Below are 26,176 nucleotides of genomic sequence, written 5' to 3' on the forward strand. Positions count from 1 at the left end.
GGCAAACATCTGACAGAGCACCAAGTGGAAGCCACATCGTTTTTATGACCTAGTCTTGGCAGTAACATAGTATCACCTTCCCCACTTTGTCTTCGTTGGAGCAGTCCCAAGCCTCACTCAAGTTCACTGGGAGGAAACACAGACCCCACCCCTGAGTGGGAAGATAGACACTTGCATTTTAATAAGAGACTGTGGGGTGACATATGTGTATACATGCAAGTGTTGTTGGAAACACAAGATGCCATTCTACATGTGCTAATGTGATCATCCCACATTATAGGGAAAACCATCCCAGTGTCATTTTCTTTGATCCAGGGAGTGAGAATTCTGACTTACCCTGTATCTCCTGTCCCGGCTTGGCTCCCTAATTTTCAGTAAGGCTTCTATCCCAAAAGAGAAGTCTGCACTGACCTTAGGACTTCTAATGCCTGATAAAGAAGAGCATTTTTCCTGATCATGCTGGCAAGTTCCTGGGGAACACTCTGATTGGTCTAGCTTGGGTCATGTGCTCATCGCTGAATCAATCACAGTGGCCAGGGAAATGGAGAACTCCTGGGGCAGGCTGGTGTCATAGTCAGATTCATCCCCACACACCGACAGAGCAGGGATTTTACTGAGGTTCAGGAATGTCTCCAAGATGAGGAGATGTGGAGCAGACCAAAATTATTTCACTTCACCACCCAAAGGAGAAAGATGTAATCATGCTAATATTTCAGTCATCAATAGCTAATCACTTATATTTTCTGATTAAATTTTTATGTGGATATCCAGATGATTCACTGTAAAATAAAATAGCCAATCAGTTTAACTCCAAACGAACTCAAGGGAAAAGACTCCTTAAGTAAATGTATGGAATACTATTAAGTATCACGAGGGAAATTTTACACTAACATTAGATGTAACCTAGTCAGTGCAGAAACATCACACCTCACAACCCCAGGCATCAGCTCAAAAACTTGGCCTGGGTATTATTCTGCATTAACAGAGTACCATAGACTGGGCAGCTTAAACAACAGACTTATTGTCTCAGTTCTGGAGGCCAGAAGTCTGAGATCAAGGTGTCAGCAGGGTTAGTTCCTTTGGAGGCTGTGAGGGAGAATCTGACCACGCCTTGCTCCTGGCTTCTGGTGGTTTACTGGGAATCTTTGGTGTCCCGTGGCTTGTAGAAGCATCACCTCGATCTCCGCCTTCATCTTCGCATGGCCTTCTCCCTGTATGTGTCTCTGTTTCCTAAGTTCCTCTTATTATAAGGACACCAGTTATAATTTATTAGGGTCCATCCTAATGACCTCATTTTCACTTGATTATCTCTGTAAAGTCCCAATTTCCAAAAAAGTCCATATTCTAAAGTACTGGGGCTTAGGACTTCAGCATATCATTTTTTTTGATGCAAGTGGGTGGGGGACATACTTCAACCCATATAAGCCTGGTTTCATGTCAAATATTGTAAGTACACTTAAAATCTACTTGCTACTCCCTAAAATTCACATCTTATGGAATCATCTTAGCAAAGACTATTATTTCCTTTTGGAACACTTCTGCACTATCATTAATAGTCATCTTTCCATGAAAGCAAAAGCTAATACTTCCTCAAATATTAACACAATATGAATATTTCTTGCTTATTTGGGTATTCTTGTATAAGATATTACATAACATTTTCCTCTATCCACAAGAACTAGGAATGGCTGAACACAGTTCCATACCTGAAACTGAAGAAGCAAACATTTCCTCTGTCAGAGACAAGCTAATATTAATCATTATTGCCAAAGTAAGAAGAAATGTCCTGTCATTCAAAGCAAACTGGTCAGGCAACTTAGTCAAGTATAATCAAATATTTGGAGGAAATTCTAGAGTGTTAGAAAACTATATCAACATGAAAAGTCTTGGAGTACTCATTGGCTTGGAGGAAATAAGTATGAGGCAAAGTTTATATGTCGTTTTTTTCATGATTGTTTAAAGTTACATTTTTCTGTAGTCAGCAAAAAATAGTGATTTATTTCATAAGTGGAAAAAGAAAGCTATAATCTATCACTAGCTCACCTTTGTAATTGATCCTTAGCTGGTGCATAGTCTCAAAAATGGAGGTTGAAGTCCCCTCTATTAACTGTCTGGACTTGTGTATGGTTTCTTGTTCATTAAACTGGTAAATCCCTTGGTTAGAGGCTGCATCTGTGAATTATTGATTAGCCTTAAGTTTACGTGGACTTTTTTGGGGAAAAAAAAGAGTTCTAATCCATAGAGGACAAAACTATTTGTAACTTTCAGCCTTAATTTTTCCAGTCATTCCATGGGCATGCCCATATTTACCTTATTAAGAGAGTGAATTCCAATTTTCAAAGTATTAACAAATAGTCTTTCTCCCCATCAAAGTATCAAACACTTTCCAAGTAAGAAGAAAGGCTACAATATTTAGGGACAATACAGAATACTAGGTTGCTGGAATTCAAATTCAAAAGGCTTTCCTCTATTGTCCTTTTATTGGTCAAATAGAGATGGAGAGAAAAGACAAGCCACATTCAATATGATTGTTAATTTTCTGGGGTGTGATAACAGTATGGTGGTTATATAAGAGATTGCCCTCATTTTAAGGAAGTGCATGCTGTAGTACTTAGGGATGAAATGTCAAGACATTGGAAACTAACTTTCAAAAGATTCAGTAAAAAACATAATATATATTTACATATATTAAAATTTGCAATTGTTGAGCTTAGAATTTAGATCCTATTATGCTATTTTCCCACTTTCTGTATATTTGGCAATTTTTATAACAAAATGTTGTGAAGGAAAAGAGATGGTGACAATGGGAAAAGTTTTCTTCTTCTGGTAAATATGTCGATTAACACTCATCCTATATCCACACATCCAAGGTTCAACTCATCACATCCTCTCAACACCCCAAAAGAACATAGGAAGGCTTAAAGCCCTTGGAAATATTGTTGGGAAGTGAAAACATTTCCGTTTATATTTTCAAATTATTGCTTACTTGATGGAGTGTTTTGAGGTTTAAATGAACTATTTTGAGTAAGGTGCTTAGGACAATACTTGGCACAAAGTAAGTACCCAATGCAAGATGGCTGCTGTAAACTGTAATTGCCTACAAATACAATGCATGCTGGTGGCCTGGTGCTAGCAGTTAAGTGCCACAAGTGCAGTTCTACTAGGAAATTAAAGGCATTGGTAGGAAGAAAAGACCCCTACTGGCTCTGGTGAATGGAGAAGGTGAGACAGAGCTGGCAGGACGGGGGCTTCCACCAGCAGGGAGGTTAGAATTCAGAGATGTGGAAGGGATACACATGCTCTCTCACTCTCAGTAATTCGAGAAATAAAATAAATCTTCTATTAAAATGTGAATCTTTAACTGACCCTACCCTGACCCCAGCCTAAAATGGCATGAAGTGCAATTACTGTGATGAACACTTGTCAGAGTTAAGCAAGGACACTTTTTTTTTTTTTGCAGTTCACGGGCCTCTCACTGTTGTGGCCTCTCCCGTTGTGGAGCATAGGCTCCGGACGCGCAGGCTCAGCGGCCATGGCTCATGGGCCCAGCCGCTCCGCGGCATGTGGGATCTTCCCGGACTGGGGCACGAACCCGTGTCCCCTGCATCGGCAGGCAGACTCTCAACCACTGAGCCACCAGGGAAGCCCAAGCAAGGACACTTTGAGTCAGAAAAACTACTCCTTTAAAATGTTTGTTGACTTATTTCATTAAAAAATGTCTACCTTTCTTTACATAGGAAACTTCAATTTTTCTTTGCAGAACTTTAAGAAAAGTTGTGATGGAAGCCATATCATACCGATTGGCTAAGACTCTACTAAACAAAATAGGACTACATTTTTACAATGAATATACACGGAACATTCCAAGGTAGAAATACTCTCCGTGTATTATCTCCTTTGAGCCTCCAGAACTCCTGGCAGCAGTCAGGGTGTGAGCCTAGCTTGTCTCTTTCTACACCCCACATTTTCTTGTGGAGAATTTTGAAGGGAAAGTCAGCACGTGCATTTCTGGAGCCTCACTCTTGAAACCGCCAGCTGGAACATCTGGAGCACGATTATAATCCAGCCAGGAGATTCCATCTGGGAGCTATATTAGCTGAAGAACCTTGTGTGAAACTTTTAACATTCCAGAACCTCAATTTTCTTATCCTTATTTACCACCCAGATTATTATGTTGATCAAAGAAGGTGTATGAAGGCACTTGGTGAATTTTAATACACTATATGAATGTTATTGGTATTGCTCTAAATGACCAATTCTCTAAAGGACTTACAGAGGAAAACTTAATAAAGAGCAGTGAATAGTTTCACTCTCCAACTTGACATCTAATACAGACCACCACTTACTAAGTGCTAGCTATGGGCCAAACTCTGGGCCCAGCTTCTTCATGCATTATCTTGATATAACCTTCAGAACAATGCTACAAAGTGGGCATGATTGCTATTCCCATTTTACAGATGAAGTGTACAAATACCCCACCCAAGACCACGCATCTTGGATGTGGGAGCCAGGCTTTTTGCCCTCAGGTGTGTGCGTCCAGAGCCAGCCGTCTCCCCCGCTGTGCTTCCTGCAGGGTTTGCAGTCCCTGGCTGTGCACATGGGTTTGTAAGAATATGGTTAACTTTACTAAATCACATCTCACAGAATTGTCTCTCCAACCACCTCAGACGCACAGGCAACAAACACGAGGTGCTGTGCACCACTGTGGTTGTGTGGTTACTTGGTGCACAGCATCACTGGGGCAAGAGATAACTGCTATACCAGGGCGTTCCAACATGCAGTCAATGGGGAGAATCATTACCTGGTTCATCTCAAGTGTCCTAAACACAGCTCCTTCTTCCCCCAGCACATTGACTAATTCATACCCCACCACGTCCCTACACATACCCACTGTTCAGGTTCTTGGTCTAAAGGTCATGCCATCTGGAAACATCTTCCCTGGTGCCCTCCCCTCCCAAGTCCCCTCCAGTTCCCCCTCAGAGCAGCTTTAATGCTCCTCTCCTGTCCTCCCAGGGCCCCAGATACTTTTCCCAATAAGCACGTCTCCCAGTTCATGTTTAGCAGATGGAGAAAAGCTTTATTCTTAGGAGGTGGTGGGAGTATTGAGAGTCTGGCTTACTCTGAAAAGGATTCTGCTAAGTCAAGAGGATGGATAATAAAGAAAGGCAAAAACCAGAAGGGGGTTTTAGTGAGAATGGTTAGAAATGACCCAACTCCGTGTTTGTTACTCTGCAGAAGAAGCATTTAGGAAAAAAGGAGGTGGAGGGAGGGGAGAGGACCTGAATATAACCATCACTAATAACGATCTCAGGCAGAATGCTTTACAGTTTGCACCATGACTTCTAGGCACAAACTCTCAATGAATATTTAAACATGATTAGAACTACCTTATTACCTGTGTCCTTCTTGATTAATTGGGGGAACAGTTCTACATGCCGATAAGTGTTCTCTGCTTATATGTGCACTAGAGTCATTCATCTAGGACAGTGCCACATCTAAATCCAATAATTTGAAATGGCAGAATGTAGTATTACTTGTAAAAGAAATTGTCTGTTATATTAAAGTATCACCAACTCAGACCTACTAACAAAGCTTATTATTGCAAAATACATTTCCTGGGATACCTTGTTTTTATCTATAGATAAGATCCACTTGCAATTACCTTATGAGTTATACATGTAAATGTAGTGCCTAAAATGTTTGGTGACTGGATCTTGAATTTGAAATTTGCCCCTTGTATTGAAATATCGACATTAGCTTTAAAGGAAGTGTTTGCTAAATGAAAGAAATATCACTTGAGTTCCAGTCTAAATGATTACAAATTTTAAACTGATGAAGCCTAAGTGAATGAGGTATGTTTGCTATCAGAGGTCTTGACTTTCCATAAATTATGATTTAGATTATCAGCATAAAATATATAAATGGAAAATTATACTCTTTATATATTTTATCTTCTGCCAGTGGAAGAATATAAAAAAAATCATCCAAAAATTGGGTCATATTTCCCCCCCAAACTGTGTACCTATATTCATCATAAAGGCTGTTCTAGAATGTCCACAGAGGGCCTATTAGTAATAGTCCCAAACTGGAAACCACCCAAATGCCCGTCAACTGTAGAATAGATAAATAGAGCTATTCCAAAATATTTGCCTATGCTATTAGTTGTCTAGTCTATTACAATATATTATTTTATATATAATAACATTGTAATAAGGTATGCTCTATTACAATATAGTATTTTATATATAATCATAACAGTATTATAATAAGATAACAAATTCCACACAGTGGAATATTGTGCAGCACTGAAAATGAACACCCTACTACTGCATTCTACAACATGCATGAGCCTCCCAAACATATTTTTGAGCAAATGAACACAAGAGACTTCATGTATAAGAAGCATGAAAACAGGCAAGGCCCATGTATGCCGTTAGAAGTCAGCCCAAGGATTACCCTTGGAGGGAGTGGTGACTGAAAGGGGACATGAGGGGTTTCTGGAGTGTTGGAAACTTTGTTTCTTGCTCAGAACACTGAATATATGGATGTGTTTCATTGTTGAACATTTACCGGGTGGAATTTTTCTGTACCATGGTATACATCAAGAGAAGTGTTTTCTTTTTTAAATTGGAGTGAAAAAATAATACCCAGATCAGAGGAGTACAGAGCCTGCCACAGAAGAAGGTGTTTACAGTCCACTGTCATTGAAATTGCATTAGAATTCTGTCTGATAAAAAACAAATTCAAAATAAAACACTACAAACAGATGCTAGAACTGCCAGAGGATCCAACACACTTTAAAACGCTGTGTGTGTGAGTGTGTGTGTGTGTGTGTGGTGGCAGGTAAATTAGGAGTTTGGGATTAACATACACACACTACTATATATAAAATAGGTAACCAACAAGGACCTACTATATAGCACAGGGAACTCTACTCAATATCTTGTAATAACCTATAATGGAAAAGAATCTGAAAAAGAATCTATACCTGTATAACTGAATCACTGTGCTGTACACCTTAAACTAATGCAACATTGTAAATCAACTATACTTCAGTAAAATATAAAAAATACCAAAACAACAACAACCAACAAAAACCACTGCAGAATGAAGAGACTGCTCATCTGGCTTTGCCAGGCATTATGGAGTTAAAAATACAGACACCTGAAGGAGCTGAGTGTGGAGGGCAATAGAAATTGCTCTGGACATGGTGATGTGCTTGAGGTCCAGGGGAAAATTCTGCATTTGCAAGTTGCACGACCCCAGGCAAATCATAATTTCTCAATTCCCTCACCTGTCAAATGAGGCTAAGAATACCTACCATACAAGCTTGTTTAAAGGATCAAATGAGAGAAAGTGTGGGAAACATTTGTTGACTGCAAGGTACTATACACATGGAAGTTACCAGGTTAGAGTGGTGTTTTTTCAGCATCCTGTACAAAGCAGGCACAAAATACCGTCACTCCTGGCCACAGTGAGGCTACAGTCTAAACATAGGGGTGTGTTTTTATACTTAAAGTCAAAATGATTCATCCAGAGCAACCCAATACCAGAAATTGGAATGCTGTTTCACTGTTCATTTATTAAACTTTTATCTAAAACACAAGATCTAATCATTCAAAACAACATTTTATTTAGTTTTTATTTAAAATAAATTTTTTTGGTTTTGGTTGAGTCGCATGGCTTGCAGGATTGCAGTTCCCTGACCAGGGATTGAACCCGGGGCCCCGGCATTGAAAGTGCTGAGTCCTAACCACTGAACCACCAGGGAACTCCCAAAACAACGCCATTTTAATTCAGAATTATCTCTCATAATCCTTCAAAGAAATAAAAGATTGCTTCATTATCCAGTGTTCTAAGACCAATATTATCACTTTGTGATCAGCTATGGCTTGCACTTTTCATCTTTATGAGCCCTTCCTTCCAGTGTATGTGCACCTAACCCTAATTTGGTCTAATTCGGGATCCACAAATATAAACTTCACATAGCATTTCACTTATCTCCGAATTAAAGTTATTGCTCTAGTTCTAAATTCCTTCCTCCAAAACATTATTGTTTGTTGAATTATTGATCTTATTTGGAAAATTAGAATATTAGCTTTCAGTTCCTTTACATTAAAATGCCATTTGTTCATTTGCATTAAATAGCTGGCATTATGGGCCCACTGAGAATTAACTTTGCTTCTAGCTGTTACTAATTATTAACATATTTTTATCCTTGACCTTCAAGTATTTGTTTTGATACCCTACTTTCCTAGCTGTTCCAAGTCATAAGTCATCAGGGAGCAAGCAATTAAACTACCAGATTGCCCTAATGGCATTCATCCTGGGAGATCATTCATATTATAAATTAGAGTTTGTGTTTTAACAACTGGTAAAGACAAATCTGTTTAAATATTGAGAATTAAAATACAGAGACTTCCTGATTTTATATATGAATATCCAGAGTCTTCTGCTTGACGTTGGATTCCTGGCATTGGAGAGACCTGGGGACGTCCATTTCTTCCTCAAAAGCAGAGAAACCCTGGGTAAATATTACAAAATGTTTTAAAAGTACATAGTCAAGTTCAAACGTAAGGGAAATTTTCTGGTGCTGCCAGAAACTGTTAGGGTGCTTACACAAAGAAATGCAGGTTTGGACAAGGGCCCTACCAGCTGAAGGCCAGAGTTTTAATGCCCATGTGGGGAGACACTGGTGGGGTCTTAGACCCTGGGGAGCTAGAAGTAGCTGAAATTGCTAGCCCTACATAAACCCAGCACCTTTGTAGGCCTTCTATCTCCATCATAAAGTCATTCTGTTATTCGAAATGGAGTAGGATTAGTTATATATGGCTGTGTAACTAATTACCCCAAAGCCTCTCAGCTTAAAACAACAAACATTTATTATCTCACAGTTTCTGTAGGTCAGGCAACTGAATGTGGCTTAGCAGAGCCCTCAGACTCAGGGTCTGAAAGACCAGGCTGAAATCAGGGTGTTAACCAGGTGTGGGTTTGCTTCCAAGCTCACTCATGTGGCTGTTGGGAATATTTCATTCCTCACAAGCTGTTGGCCTGAAGGCCTCAGTTCATTGCTGAATACTGGTCAGAGGTCTCTCTCAGATCCTTGTCACTGAGTCTCCCTGTAGGGCAGCTCGCAACATGGCAACAAGCTCCCATCAGACCAAGCAAGTAAAACAGTGAGAGAGGGTAGGCATAATGAAAGCCAGAACCTTTTGTAACCAACCTCCGAAGAGGCATCCCATCATTTTTGCTACATTCTGTCTGTTTATTAGGTTCAGGTCATGCTCAAGGGGTGGGATTTACACAAGGCTGTGAAGACCAGGAGACAGAGATGGTTGGGAACCATCTTAGAAGCTGTTTAACACATGGTTATTGATCTGGACCCATATGTTCTTGTCCAGGAGTGAGTTATTAGAATGTAGAACTTTGGAGGAGAGATCATGCAGACCTAAGATTCAGAGCTCTAAGGTGTGCAACCCAGCTGGTATTGGTGTTTCTTGGGGTAATGCTGACACTGGTGGTGTGAGAAGAAGCTAGAAGCTAGAACCACTGCCATCACTGGGATGATGAACCATTGCCAAGGTGATGCTTCAGGAGCAGTGAGCAAACAGGAAGTCTATTCTCTCTCCTTCTGCCTCCCACTCTCACTCTGAGCCCCTTATTGGCAAAAGCTGAAAGAGAGGAAGATGGCAGAAGAGAAATATGATTTGCAGAATCCCAGCCCTGGCATCAGAAAATACAGTGTAGAAGGAGCAGGGCGAAGGCTGAGATCCCACAGCTGAATAACCAGCACAAACAGCAAAAAGGACTATCTTCCTACTGGCCCAAGAAGGTGGAAGAGGCTTCTCTCTGCCTGGGGATCTGTATGGAAAACAATATTAACGTCTCCTATGAGATATCAAAACAGTAATTTTGTACACAGCATAAACGTGGAGTATGAATTTATGCTATCCACATAATACAGGGATCTCAACAAATAACAACAAAAAGTCCCAGGTAAGTGAACCCCTGTGGTTCCCAGCAGAAGCAGATGCAAAAACCCTCTGTAGGGACATTTATATAACTCAGGGCATATGGGCTTCCTACAGAAAGAAAGAAATCTCCACTAAAGATGAGCTCATTATCAAAATTAAAAAACCGAAGAGGAAATGGTTCACCATAATCGGATTCAATGATCACCAAAACAGAAGAAAGAAAAGAAAGAAAACAGAAGTAGCCCAGTCAAGGGCTTGAGAGGTTAGAAGAATCTTTAAGAGATTTTAAGTTCATCTGTTAAAAAGAATAACAAAGATCAAAAAATAATCATAATGAAAGAACAAGAAAACATGAGGAAACAGAGGCAGATTTTTCTAACAGTTAAAATAGGACATCTAGAGGAGAAAAACATGTCAATTAAAACTTAAAACTCAGTGGTCAGGTTAAATAGCAGATTAGACAAAACTGAAGGGAGAATTAGCCAACTGAAAGCTCTAGATCTAAACAAATTATCCAAAATGTAGCACAGAGAGAGACAAAGAGTTACTTCTTAAAGGGGGTTCCTAGTTAAACATGGCACCTTCAATATAAACATTTATCACTCTCCTTCATGATATTTCCCCTAAAGTGGTGGTGGTAAAAAGAATGCAGAGGAACTTCCATGGTGGTTCAGTGGTTAAGACTCAGCACTTCCACTGGAGGGGACATGGGTTCGATCCCTGATCAAGGAGTTAAGATCCCACATGCCACAAGGTGCAGCCAAAAAGAAAAAAAGAAAGAAAGAAAGCAGAAACTCAAAGCACAGACAGAATGGGAGAGTAGTGCGGTAATAAAATGTTAGTAGTTAACATTTAGCCCAGAAGAAGCTAAAACCTAAACTGGCAAACCTAAAATGGCAAAGCTGGAAAGCAGGCTGATTCATGCTGCAAAGATCTGGTACCTCTGAGGGCAGGGGTGCATGTAGAACTCCAAACAGAACTGGCTGAAAGACTGAATGAGAAAAGGTTGGGACCAGTTCCCCTCTCATTCCGTAGCAGAAAACTCTGAGGAGAAGTTGAACTAGACAGACTCTGGACTCAGCAAAATTCACCTCTATCATAGACAAGGACCACACTAAAAACTGACGAGTCAGCAAAATTCTGCAAATTGCAAGATGAGCCCTGGACACTTTCTGCATTTGAGTTTGAGAACGTCGGCAGCCACTGTCTACCCCTCAGACAATCAAGTTCAGGACATCCCCTTTGGGAGACCGAACAGCTCCAAAGAAAACATCTATTTTTAATATAAAATACTTTCCTCCAATGCCTGGTAATTTTTTAGCTAGCTTCATATTAAGAGTGAGGATTAATAAGTTGATTGGGGGACTTCCCTAGTGGTCCAGTGGTCTAGTGGTCCGTCTTCCAATGCAGGGGACATGGGTGCAATCCCTGGTTGAGGAACTAAGATCCCACAAGCTACAGGGCAACTAAGCCCACTGGCCACAATTACTCAACTCGTGTACCTCAATGAGAGAGCCCGCAGGCTGCAAACTACAGAGCCCATGAGCTCTGGAACCCGTGCACCACAACTAGAGAGAGAAGCCTGCATGCCACCACTGGAGAGAAGCCTGCGCGCCACAATGAAGAGTCCGCACCACATCAATAGATCCCGAGTACCACAACTAAGACCTGACGCAGCCAAAAATAAAAAAAAAATAAAGTTCACTGGAAGCTCTATGTACTGAAAAGAAAAAGAAAAGAAAGAAGTGAAAAGAAAAGTAAAGAGGCTCTGAGGAAACATAGGCAATACTTAGAAGAAACAGAAAAAAGAAGCAAAAAAAAAGTATAATATCTTCAGAGTTATAAGAGAAGACAGCACATACATTAAACAAAAACAGGAAACAATTAAAAAAGGAACAACTGAAGAACAAAAATAATCTCTTGGAAAATAAAAATATGATGGTAAAAAGAAAATTTTCCATGATGAGGTTGAAAGATAATGGAAGAAAGGGGAATGATGACAAAGAAGGTGTAAATGAGAGCTAATTCCTCATCTTCCGTAGTAAAAAATCAGTAGATGATATCCAAATCTGAAAAATCAATAATAACATCAGCATGTTGTAGTAATACAGAGGTGAATGTCAGAAGAAGCAAACAAAAGAGTTGAAAACAGTTGTGTCTGGGAGTTGGAATCTAGTGTGAGCCAGGGACTATTCTATCTGGTCATAAGTCTTTTAGAACCATTTGACTTTTAAGCATTACATATGTATTACTTCAACAAAAATAAAGTTAAAACTATATATGTAGAAGACGCCGGAAGAGTAAGATGCGGAGATCACCTTCCTCCCCATGGATACATCAGAAATACATCTACATGTGGAACAACTCCTACAGAACACCTACTGAATGCTGGCAGAAGACCTCAGACCTCCCAAAAAGCAAGAAACTCCTCACGTACCTTGGTAGGGCAAAAGAAAAAAAGAAAAAACAGAGACAAAAGAATAGGGACGGGACCTGCACCAGTGGGAGGGAGCTGGGAAGGAGGAAAGGTTGCCACATACTAGGAGCCCCTCCACTGGCAGAGACTGCGGGTGGCAGAGAGGGGAGCTTCGGAGCCGCGGAGGAGAGCATAGCAACAGGGGTGCGGAGGGCAAAGCGAAGAGATTCCCGCACAGAGGATCGGTGCCGACCGGCACTCACCAGCCCGAGACGCTTGTCTGCTCACCCGCCGGGGCGGGCGGGGCTGGGAGCTGAGGCTCGGGCTTCGGTCGGAGCGCAGGGAGAGGACTGGGGTTGGCAGCGTGAACACAGCCTTAAGGGGTTAGTGCACCACGGCTAGCCGGGAGGGAGTCCGGGAAAAGGTCTGGAGCTGCCGAAGAGGCAAGAGACTTTTTCTTCCCTCTTTGTTTCCTGGTGCGCAAGGAGAGGGGATTAAGAGCGCTGCTTAAAGGAGCTCCAGAGACGGGCGTGAGCCGCGGCTAAAAGCACGGACCACAGAGACGGGCAGGAGACGCTAAGGCTGCTGCTGCCGCCACCAAGAAGACTGTGTGTGAGCACAGGTCACTATCCACACCCCTCTTCCTGGGAGCCTGTGCAGCCCGCCACTGCCAGGGTCCCGGGATCCAGGGACAACTCCCCTGGGAGAACGCATGGCACGCCTCAGGCTGGTGCAACGTCACGCCAGCCTCTGCCACCGCAGGCTCGCCCCGCACCCCGTGCCCCTCCCACCCCCCGGCCTGAGTGAGCCAGAGCCCCCAAATCAGCGGCTCCTTTAACCCCGTCCTGTCTGAGCGAAGAACAGACGCCCTCCGGCGACCTACACACAGAGGCGGGGCCAAATCCAAAGCTGAGCCCCTGGGAGCTGTGAGAACAAAGAAGAGAAAGGGAAATCTCTCCCAGCAGCCTCAGGAGCAGCGGATTAAATCTCCACAATCAACTTGATGTACTCTGCATCTGTGGAATACATGAATAGACAACGAATCACCCCAAATTGAGGAGGTGGACTTTAAGAGCAAGATTTATTTTTTCCCCTTTTCCTCTTTTTGTGAGTGTGTATGTGTATGCTTCTGTGTGAGATTTTGTCTGTATAGCTTTGCTTTCACCATTTGTCCTAGGGTTCTATCTGTCTGTTTTTTGTTTTTAATTTTTTTTAAAGTTTTTTTCTAAATAATTTTTTTATTTTAATAACTTTATTTTATTTTGCCTTACTTTATTTTCTTTTATCCCCTTTCTTTCTTTCTTTCTTTCTTTCTTTCTTTCTTTCTTTCTTTCTTTCTTTCTTTCTTTCTTTCTTTCTTTCTTTCACTTTTTCCCCATTTGATTCTGAGCTCTGTGGATGAAAGGCTCTTGGTGCTACAGCCAGCACTCAGTGCTGTGCATCTGAGGTGGGAGAGCCAACTTCAGGACACTGGTCCACAAGAGACCTCCCAGCTCCACGTAATATCAAACTGCGAAAATCTCCCAGAGATCTCCATCTCAACACGAACACCCAGCTTCACTCAACAACCAGCAATCTACAGTGCTGGACACCCTATGCCAAACAACTAGCAAGACAAGAACACAACCCCACCCATTAGCAGAGAGGCTGCCTAAAATCATAATAAGGCCACAGACACCCCAAAATACACCACCAGACGTGAACCTGCCCACGAGAAACACAAGATCCAGCCTCATCCACCCGAACACAGGCACTAGTCCACTCCACCAGAAAGCCTACACAACCCACTGAACCAACTTTAGCCACTGGGGACAGACACCAAAAACAATGGGAACTATGAACCTGCAGCCTGCAAAAAGGAAACCCCAAACACAGTAAGATAAGCAAAATGAGAAGACAGAAAAACATGCAGTAGATGAAGGAGCAAGATAAAAACCCACCAGACCTAACAAATGAAGAGGAAATAGGCAGTCTACCTGAAAAAGAATTCAGAATAATGATAGTAAAGATGATCCAAAATCTTGGAAATAGAATAGAGAAAATGCAAGAAACATTTAAGAAGGACCTAGAAGAACTAAAGATGAAACAAGCAATGATGAACAACACAATAAATGAAATTAAAAATACACTAGAAGGGACCAATAGCAGAATAACTGAGGCAGAAGAACGGATAAGTGACCTGGAAGATAAAATAGTGGAAATAACTACTGCAGAGCAGAATAAAGAAAAAAGAATGAAAAGAATGGAGGACAGTCTTAGAGACCTCTGGGACAACATTAAACACACCAATATTCGAATAATAGGGGCTCCAGAAGAAGAAGAAGAGAAAAAGAAAGGGACTGAGAAAATATTTGAAGAGATTATAGTTGAAAACTTCCCTAATATGGGAAAGGAAATAGTTAATCAAGTCCAGGAAGCACAGAGAGTCCCATACAGGATAAGTCCAAGGAGAAACATGCCAAGACACATATTAATCAAACTGTCAAATATTAAATACAAAGAAAACATGTTAAAAGAAGCAAGGGAAAAACAACAAATAACACACAAGGGAATCCCCATAAGGTTAACAGCTGATCTTTCAGCAGAAACTCTGCAAGCCAGAAGGGACTTGCAGGACATATTTAAAGTGATGAAGGAGAAAAACCTACAACCAAGATTACTCTACCCAGCAAGGATCTCATTCAGATTTGATGGAGAAATTAAAACCTTTACAGATAAGAAAAAGCTGAGAGAGTTCAGCACCACCAAACCAGCTTTACAACAAATGTTAAACGATCTTCTCTAGGCAAGAAACACAAGAGAAGGAAAAGACCTATAATAACAAACCCAAAACAATTATGAAAATGGTAATAGGAACATACATATCGATAATTACCTTAAATGTAAATGGTTTAAATGCTCCCACCAAAAGACACAAACTGGCTGAATGGATACAAAAACAAGACCCATATATATGCTGTCTACAAGAGACCCACTTCAGACCTAGAGACACATACAGACTGAAAGTGAGGGGATGGATAAAGATATTCCATGCAAATGGAAACCAAAAGAAAGCTGGAGTAGCAATTCTCATATCAGACAAAATAGACTTTAAAATAAAGACTTAGAAGAGACAAAGAAGGACACTACATAATGATCAAGGGATCGATCCAAGAAGAAGATATAACAATTGTAAATATTTATGCACCCAACATAGGAGCACCTCAATACATAAGGCAAATACTAACAGCCGTAAAAAGAGAAATCGACAGTAACACATTCATAGTAGGGGACTTTAACACCCCACTTTCACCAATGGACAGATCATCCAAAATGAAAATAAATAAGGAAACACAAGCTTTAAATGATACATTAAACAAGATGGACTTAATTGATATTTATAGGATATTCCATCCAAAAACAACAGAATACACATTTTTCTCAAGTGCTCATGGAATGTTCTCCAGGATAGATCATATCTTGGGTCACAAATCAAGCCTTGGTAAATTTAAGAAAATTGAAATTGTATCAAGTATCTTTTCCAACCACAACACTATGAGACTAGATATCAATTACAGGAAGAGATCTGTAAAAAATACAAACAAATGGAGGCTAAACAATATACTACTTAATAACGAAGTGATCACTGAGGAAATCAAAGAGTAAATCAAAAAATACCTAGAAACAAATGACAATGGAGACACGACGAGCCAAAAACCTATGGGATGCAGCAAAAGCAATCCTAAGAGGGAAGTTTACAGCAATACAATCCTACCTTAAGAAACAGGAAACATCTCGAATAAACAACCTAACCTTGCACCTAAAGCAATTAGAGAAAGAAGAACAAAAAATCCTTAGTCAGCAGAAGGAAGAAATCATAAAGATCAGATAGAAATAAATGAAAAAGAAATGAAGGAAATGATAGCAAAGATCAATAAAATCAAAAGCTGGTTCTTTGAAAAGATAAACAAAATTGATAAACTATTAGCCAGACTCATCAAGAAAAAAAGGGAGAAGACCCAAATCAATAGAATTAGAAATGAAAAAGGAGAAGTAACAACTGACACTGCAGAAATACAAAAGATCATGAGAGATTACCACAAGCAACTCTATGCCAATAAAATGGACAACCTGGAAGAAATGGACAAATTCTTAGAAATGCACAACGTGCCAAGGCTGAATCACGAAGAACTAGAAAATATGAACAAACCAATCACAAGCACTGAAATTGAAACTGTGATTAAAAATCTTCCAACAAACAAAAGCCCAGGACCAGATGTCTTCACAGGCAAATTCTATCACACATTTAGAGAAGAGTTAACACCTATCCTTCTCAAACTCTTCCAAAATATAGCAGAGGGAGGAACACTCCCAAACTCATTCTATGAGGCCACCATCACCCTGATACCAAAACCAGGCAAGGATGTCACAAAGAAAGAAAACTACAGGCCAATATCACTGATGAAAATAGATGCAAAAATCCTCAACAAAATACTAGCAAGCAGAATCCAACAGCACATTAAAAGGATTATACTCCATGATCAAGTGGGGTTTATCCCAGGAATTCAAGGATTCTTCAATATGCACAAATCAATCATTGTGATACACCATATTAACAAATTGAAGAAGAAAAACCATATGGTCATCTCAACTGATGCAGAGAAAGCTTTTGACAAAATTCAGCACCCTTTTATGATAAAAACCCTCCAGAAAGTGGGCATAGAGGGAACTTTCCTCAGCATAACAAAGGCCATATATGACAAACCCACAGCCAACATTGTCATCAATGGTGAAAAACTGAAACCATTTCCACTAAGATCAGGAACAAGAAAAGGTTGCCCACTCTCACCACTCTTATACAACATAGTTTTGGAAGTTTTAGCCACAGCAATCAGAGAAGAAAAGGAAATGAAAGGAATCCAAATTGGAAAAGAAGAAATAAAGCTGTCACTGTTTGCAGATGACATGATACTATACATAGAGAATCCTAAAGATGCTACCAGAAAACTACTAGAGCTAATCAATGAATTTGGCAAAGTAGCAGGATACAAAATTAATGCACAGAAATCTCTGGCATTCCTAACACTAATGATGAAAAATCTGAAAGTGAAATCAAGAAAACACTCCCATTTACCATTGCAACAAAAAGAAAAAAATATCTAGGAATAAACCTACCTAAGGAGACAAAAGACCTGTATGCAGAAAATTATAAGACACTGATGAAAGAAATTAAAGATGATACAAATAGATGGAGAGATATACCATGTTCTTGGATTGGAAGAATCAACATTGTGAAAATGACTCTACTACCCAAAGCAATCTACAGATTCAATGCAATCCCTATCAAACTACCACTGGCATTTTTCACAGAACTAGAACAAAAAATTTCACAATTTGTATGGAAACACAAAAGACCCCGAATAGCCAAAGCAATCTTGAGAATGAAAAATGGAGCTGGAGGAATCAGGCTCCCTGACTTGAGACTATACTACAAAGCTACAGTAATCAAGACAGTATGGTACTGGCACAAAAACAGAAAGATAGATCAATGGAACAGGGTAGAAAGCCCAGAGATATGCATGTAGTTATCGAAGTCTGACAATTTGGTTTTGCAGGTGTAATAACATCAGTAGGTACCATTTATTGAGCGCCAACTGTGTGTGACTCCCTGTATTTTACATGCAGCATCTTATTTAACCCTCGTGACAATCCTATGCAATGGGCACTATCAGGATGCCCATTTTACAGATGAGGAACCCAAGGCACAGGGAGGTTGATTAACCTCCCCCGAAAGATAGAGAATAGCAGATCCAGGGTTTGAATCCAAGTATTCCCAGCTCCAAAGTTAACTTCTCTAGAAAAGGGTTTCTCAACCTCAGCACTACTGGCACTCTGAGCTGGATAATGCTTTGTTGTGGGGCTGTCCTGTGCATTGTAGGATGTTGAGCAGCATCCCTGACCCCTGAATCACTAACTCCCCCATCCAATCATGACAAATAAAATGTCTTCAGACGTTACCAGATATCCGCTGAAGGTGAACAATCCCCTGGTTAAGAGCCACTGCTCTGGATCATCTTCCTGTATCCCCAGACTAGAGGCTACAACCATCTCCTTAAATCAGCAGAACAGAGCTCAGGAATTGGGCTCAGGTGTCAGGACAACAGGCTCTGTTGTCTACATGGGGCTCTGAGTCTCTCCACACCTCAGTCTTCCCCACTTTAAAATGAAAGTGGATTGGATGTGAGCTGAGGATTCTATCACCTCTGAAATCACATGATCCCCATACAACCTGGAAATATTTTTGAGTGTGGTGATCCAAAAGTGGTATGTTTTTACCAGTCAGAATGGCCATCATTAAAACGTCTACAAATAATAAATGCTGGAGAGGGTGTGGAGAAAAGGGAACCCTCCTACACTATTGGTGGGAATGTAAATTGGTACAGCCACTATGGAGAACAGTATGGAGGTTCCTTAAAAACTAAAAATAGAATTACCATATGATCCAGCAATCCCACTCCTCCACATATATCCAGGAAAGAAAAACACTCTAATTCAAAAAGATACATGCATCGCCATGTTCATAGCAGCACTATTTACAATGTCCAAGACATGGAAGCAACCTAAGTGTCCATCGACAGATGAATGGATAAAGAAGATGTGGTATATATGTACAATGAAATATTACTCAGCCATAAAAAATAATGAAATAATGCCATTTGCAGCAACATGGATGGACCTTGAGATTACCATACTAAGTGAAGTAAGTCAGGCAAAGACAAATACCATATGATATCACTTATATTTGGAATCTTAAAAAGAGATATTAATGAACTTATTTACAAATCAGACTCACAGATATAGAAAACAAATTTATGGTTACAGAAGGGGAAAGATAGGAGGGAGAGACAAATTAGGAGTTTTGGATTAACAGATATACACCACTGTATATAAATAGATAAATAACAAGGACCTACTGTATACCACAGGGAACTATATTCAAAATCTTGTAATGAACTATAAAGAAAAAGAATCTGAAAAAGAATATAAATATAACTGAATCACTTTGCTGTACACCTGAAACTAACACAATGTTGTAAATCAACTGTACTTCGATTTAAAAATAGTGGTATGTTTCTGAGGCACAAATTGCAGCTGCCTACTCTACCGTGTCCCCTGGTTTGAGCGACTCATTAAAATGGCCCCATAATGGGAGCTCCCGGAAGGAATGGCCAGTGAAGACTGAGAGCAGCTTGTTTATCCTCTCATTTGTAGTCCAGTCAATCGGCCATGTATCTATTCCATGACACTCTACCAATTTACTCAATACGCTGCGGCATCCAGAGGGACACGGAGCAATACACAGTACTGCAACACGTGATTCTTCTCTGAGGGAGCACAGAATTACTAGAGAATTCTAAAAAAGCACCATTCTCCTCTGCCTGAAATGAGTAGATATCTCATTTTTAAAGAACATGAGTTCTTTTGAAAAAATTAACTTGTTTTCTAAAATAAAATATAAATTTACCTGTTTTTCAGCAGAACTTTGAGATTCTCAAAGAATGAAAATGCAGGGTCCAGTTACACAGTATCTAATATCTGTACAGTGCTTTTAAACCTATGACCATGTTTTAGTACCTACTTTTTATTTTTTATTTTATTTATACTTTTTATTTTCACAACACTGTGAGTTCAATATCAAATTTTCAGCTATTACCATTCTTAGATGAAGAGACTTAGGCACAGACCGCTAATTGCCACAGATGACGTGACAGAATACTGCTGAGGTCCTTCCATATCAGGGTTCTCACTTCAGCGGTGTCCATTACCCAACAAAGAACACATGTTGACCTGAAAGGGCAACTTCTCCACACTTTCCATGGTCTGGTCTCCATTCATTTTATGTCAAGTTTTGAGGCTCTGCAACTCAACAGAGATAGGGGAGAATAAAAGGCTTGGGAAAAGTTCAAAAACAATGGACTCCATCTGAATTTGAAAAATGGAACCTAACAGAGGAAACTTGGAAAAAAGAGGAATGGGGAAGACAAGGCAGAATACAATTGTTCATACAAAATCAGAATTTTTTTAAAATCCAACTAGAATTAATCAAGTTTAGACCTGAATTAAAGCAATGAAAACTTGAAAGTTTGCAAATAAGGTCCCATTAAGCCCCCTGCGGAGTTGCAGATGCAGGATCCTGGGTAGGATTCACAGGGCAAGGTAGAAGTAGGAGACAGCTGATGACAGATGATGATCTCCAATCCTTGTTTAAAGCTTCCCAAATCATTACCCTCCACCCTCTCATCTCTGCTAAGTTACTGTCTGTACAGAGCTTTGGCAGGGAACCTGGCCCGCAGTTTTCATTGCCCTTGTGGACATTGGAAATAACCTGTTGCAATTAAAAAAAAGTCAGGATTGGAAATCAGGAGACCTAGTCCTAGACTCGCTTCCACTATTGACCAGCCTGATGACCCTCGACAAGGCGTTAAACCCCTGGGGGCAGCGATTCTCCCTTGTGGAATGACTGTATTGAACTAGCGGAACTTTAACGTCACTTTTTGCCTTGAACTTCAATAAGCCAGTCCAGATGAAGAGAAAATAGTTAAATCCCTGAAGTTTAACTGAGATCCCTAGAATCTCTAGCTTGTCTTTTCTTCCCGTTTCTGTCCAAGCAGTGTCTTCAGTTCTCATTTCCCCATTAAAATAGAGTAGAGCTGATTCCAGCATTTGTACATTGTCAGAAAGCCTTTTATACCAACCTGTTGTCTCCCGTTATATTTATACAACAAGTCTCTGAGTCTACAGTAGCCCAGATGAATGGAGTTGCAGCCAAAGCCAAGAGGAGAGATTGAATGTGTAACAAGAATGTCCTTTCAGCTCTTGCTAAGCCTTGCCCTGTGCCCTGTGGATAACCTGGCTAGAGTCATTTCAGAAAGTCTGGGAGGTTGGGTCAAAAGAGGGAATGTGGGGGCTTGCCTCCTCCACCGCGCACCCACCCCACCTCCACCTTTCCCTTCTCTTCATCACATCTCTTCCCAGAGGGAGGCCCAGGAGGATAGCACGTGTGGGCAGAGGTCTGGGGGTCTTCTTGCCATTGGACCGTGAGCCTGCAAAGTACATCTTCCCTGGGGTCCACACGTTTGGGAGACTCTGCACACCTCTCAACACACGCAGGAGCCAATCGTGTGTAGAATGTTCCACTGCAGACAAGTAAAACCTGTGACAAGGTAGATCTGACATACTGTACCTAAGAGTTATTGGGGCTTCATGATAATTAGGAATAAACAATAAGAAGTCCATTGGTCTGGTGTGTGAATGAAATCTATTGCCTGCTATATCAGTAAGCAAAGGAGGTTGCAGCCATCAAGCCATCACATTACAGCCTTCCCGATGGTGAGCCCCGAGGGAACTCAGGATGAAATCAGGCTGCCCAGCATCTAAAGCAGTCAGCCGCTGCAGCCACCCCCAATAGTGCCCCCTGAGGAGACTTAGGATGGGAAAGCACAGGATACTGGCCCCAGGGAGCTGAGATGCATATCAAAGGAATGATTTCAGTGAGCACAGACTCTTGCATCTTCCCATACACAGAAAAGCGCTAAACTCCTTAACTTGAGATGTCTGTTTTTCCTTAATTAGCAGTAACCTTTTGATGTTCCAACTACCTGGTCTTTGTTATAGAAACTCCTGTGTATCCTGGCTCCCTCTCTTAACTCTTTGGAGCAGTCCCTCAGAGTGATCTGAGATGCTGCGTCCCAGGCTTAAGTCCTCAGTTTTGTCTGCCAAATAAAACACAATTCTCAACTTTTAGGTTCTGCTTTTTTTTTTCCAAGTCGACACAGTTGTGTCTGGGGGCTTTTCACTTTGCTGGCCCCTGGTTTCTCCGGGTGACAGTCTTCCCTGCTCTTTTGTACTATTGAATTCTAGTACCTTGCTCGCACTCACTCTCACACCCCCAAACACACTCAGGGGATTTAACTCTGTGCAACAACAGTTTCATTCTCTTGGAAATCTGTGTCTTCTGCTCCATGAGATTTCCTGGGTTCTGTCCCAGACCCCCCGTTTCACCCTTCACATGCCCAGATTCCCAGAACTCTGCCTTCACGTCCTTCCTCTTCATCCTTTTACCTGTAGCATCCCTAATCGCCCCCTCGGGTAAGGTCTCCACCACCAGCACAGTGAGTGTGGGCTTTGACTAGTAGATAAATGAAAAGGAAATAAGGAAGCTCAAGAAAGGGAGAGAAACAAAGTCTCCAAACATCCAGAGATGCAGAGGACTTATCTTCTCTGATCTTCTCAAGGCCACTCCACTTTGACATCTCTTATTTTTCTTCTGAATACAGTGGCTAGAAGTAAACTAAGAAAATATGTAAAATAAGAACACATGAATAAGTACCAAGAACATGAAACTGGGACTCCAACTCTAGAATCTGATGATTCCTTGGAAAACTGTTTCTAACAGACGTGTGTGTCTGACCTTTGAGATCCAGAAGGTCAGACACACCATGACATTTAAAGCACCTCTTGCTGTGTATGAAATGTTCATCCCCATAGGGAGGGGAGGAGAGGATGCAAGTTACAGCCCAGATCAAGGTAGATTGATCTGCAGGAAAACCAGGAAGCCGGAAAAAAAGAGAAGGGAGCCGAAATTTCAGGAAGGGTCTTTCTTCACTAAAAAGTCAAGTAATCGGGCTTCCCTGGTGGCGCAGTGGTTGGGAGTCCGCCTGCCGATGCAGGGGACACGGGTTCGTGACCCGGTCCGGGAAGATCCCACATGCCGCGGAGCGGCTGGGCCCGTGAGCCATGGCCACTGAGCCTGCGCGTCCGGAGCCTGTGCTCCGCAATGGGAGAGGCCACAACAGCGAGAGGCCCGCGTACTGCCAAAAAAAAAAAAAAAGTTAAAAAAAAAAAAAAGTCAAGTAATCAAATCCAGCTTAACAACACAGATGCTACAGGCTGTGATCAGAACATTTTAAATAACCAGCAAACAAGACTTCCTTCAAACATGGGTTTCTTCCTCCTGCTAGAAATAGAATAGTCAGTGCATCTACTCTTACAGCAGGAGAGGAGGGGGGAAAATAAAGGAAGAAAAAGTGAATATCCAGAAAAACATCCACTTGCTGTGATGCCTTAAAATAAAGCAAAAATATTGACTCTGTGTATTAATCAAGGAGGAACAGCCACACGCAGCTTCCCAAAGAAGAAGTAGTTATGGTTACTGCACTTTGGAAAGCAGGAGTGGAGGGAAGTGTCACTTTAAATAACTGCAATTTAAGCAAAACAACAGCTTAATAAAGTGTCAGCAGCTCCCTCACAGTTTAAAAACAGATGGGCTTTGCTACTCAGGAAGAAAGAATTTTTCGACGTGCTGAGATTTGGAGAGTCTGTCATCGCCCTTTACTGAACCATTAAAACTCTGAAAAGCAGAAATAATGATACAATTTCCATTTCACTTCAGAAACTTTGGTGATGTATGTTTCATGTGGTCAACAGTACAAAACCATCATCGTTTTCACATTATTATACAGAGAACAGACAGTTATATATTTGCAAACTTTGAATAAGATTTTAGCTAAAGTATTTTTTTACAATCTTTTCATCTTTTTTTTTTAAAAAAAAAACATAATCTCAAGACTTTATTGTCTTTGGAATGAAACAGGATACGAAGCTGAGAACTGGATCACTTGGTCCTTTCTCTTCTTATCTTTTCCCAGTTCAGGATGTTTGCATCTCTTAAGAGCAAGCGTTCTCCTAGACCTGCAGTTGCGCTCAATGCATTCAAACCTCAGCACAATCTTCTTGGTAATTTTAGGCTTTTTCTGGAAAATCAGTTTAGTCTGCCCACCATAGCCACTCTGCTTCTTATTATAATGCTGCTTTCCCTGGGCACACAGAGTACTTGCCCTTCCTGTTCTGAGGGATTAGTGCCTGCCATACTTCTTACAGAAAGTCTGACGGGTTTTAGGAACGTTCACCATGTTTACGTGAAAACTGTTGTCATGGAAAAAAAGCTTTTTATTTTTTCCTGATCGAATATTCAGGATGCTAACAAAATAGCTAATATTTCAACGTCAGACCTATGAATACTGTATGTGTGTGTGCACGCACAAACGTGCGCCCACATGTGTATGCATGAGTGTGTGTGTGTGTGTGTGTGTATTTCAGCTATGCAAGGTATAGCTTTCCTTCCTGCCACAGAGAGGGTGGGCATCTCCTTCCAGGATGTCCAGAATTATTCTAGTTTTAGCTATGGAAAGTTCCAGTTTCCTGGGAAATTCCTCTATCCTAAGCAAACCAGGACTGTTATTTACGCTAGTCACAGGAGACTTTACCTCAGTGCTGTCAGATGCTACTATAAATTGCTGTAGAGTCTTTTTTCCTTTCTTTTTCAAGTTTATTGAAATACAATTGATACATAATATTGTGTAAGTTTAAAGTGTACACCATGTTGATTTGATACATTTATACACTGCAATGTGATCACCACCAGGGTGTTAGCTAATACATACCTCTATCACATCACATAATTGCTATTTCTTTTTTTTTTTTTTCCTGTGATGAGAACACTTAAGATCGACTCTCTTAGTAACTTTCAAGTATGTGGTACAGTATTGCTATCTACAATCACAAAGCTGTGCATGAGATCCCCAGAACTTATTCATATTCTAAAGGGAAGTTTGCACTTTTTGACCAACATCTCCCCGTTTCTGCCATCCCCTAGCCTCTGGTAACCACCATTCAATTCCGTTTCTATGAGTTTGGCTTTTTTATATTCCACATACAAAAAAAATCATACAGTATTTGTCTTTCTCTGTCTGATTTATTTCACTCAGCATAATGTCCTCTAGGACCATCCATACTGCCCTCAAAATATTAAAACTGGAGCTGCATATGATCCAGCAATCCCACTTCTGGGTACATATCCAAAGGAAATGAAAACAGGCTATCTGAGGCCCCTGCACTCCCCTGTTTACCTTTGGTGATAACCATAGCAAAGAGCCTTTTTCTTGATGCAAGGGCCTGGTGCCTTAAGGAAGCTGTGAGAACCCATGTAAACCCTGACCCTAATGTAAGAAGCTTGGCATCTGCCTTAGTTTCCATTTGGAGGTGGAAACCAAATCATTGGAGAAGGAATATGTAGTTTGTAAAACCTGTCCTGCAAACAAACCTAGGAGTTACCAAGACTTCCAAGGGTTCTTTCATCACAAGCCCTGCAGGATATTTAAGAGGAGGGACTATAACATTCCCTCAAAAAGGTAGAAGCAGCCCTGGCCAGTTCAGGAGACCTAGGTTCTTAACCTGGTGCTGTTCTGACTAGCTGTGTAAACTTGAGTAAGTCTCTTCGCCTACATGGTTGGCTAACCAACTGCTTGACCAGTCAGCTGGCAGGTTGGGCTGGGAGTCCTCTTCCCAGATATCTGACTCTCATTGTTACCCCTTGCCAGTTACATGATATTAACCCTGCACCTCTCTAATAATCTCCATATGCTTGTGTGTCCCAGCGATCGGGCAACTTGAGGCAAAGATATAGACCTTCAATAGGACATGTTTCTTCAGGCTACCAATAAGTTTCCGTAGGGATGATAAGGTTAGGGAACAACAGTTTTCTAGAACATTTACTCCTCTAATAATCAGGATTAACATTTCTCCCCAAATTCTGAAACCAATTAGAATTTCTACCACATGGAAGCTAGTTACTAAATGACACTACACCTTTGTGTTTAATTACTAGTGAAAAGAGAACAATATGGCATCATTTAATTGAAACCAAAGAAAGGACAGCTTTAAGTGATAGAAGAACTATGCTGGGGGT

At 40.9% G+C, this 26,176-nt stretch overlaps 1 pseudogene; it reads right to left on the minus strand.

Moving 5' to 3' along the window:
* Nucleotides 1-23,945: 23,945 nt before the first annotated feature.
* On the minus strand, nt 23,946-24,341 carry LOC101274276 (60S ribosomal protein L36a-like; annotated as a pseudogene).
* Nucleotides 24,342-26,176: the final 1,835 nt, after the last annotated feature.

The sequence above is a fragment of the Orcinus orca genome, chromosome 3 (genome assembly GCF_937001465.1).
Source record: "Orcinus orca chromosome 3, mOrcOrc1.1, whole genome shotgun sequence".
NCBI classification, from domain to species: domain Eukaryota; kingdom Metazoa; phylum Chordata; class Mammalia; order Artiodactyla; family Delphinidae; genus Orcinus; species Orcinus orca.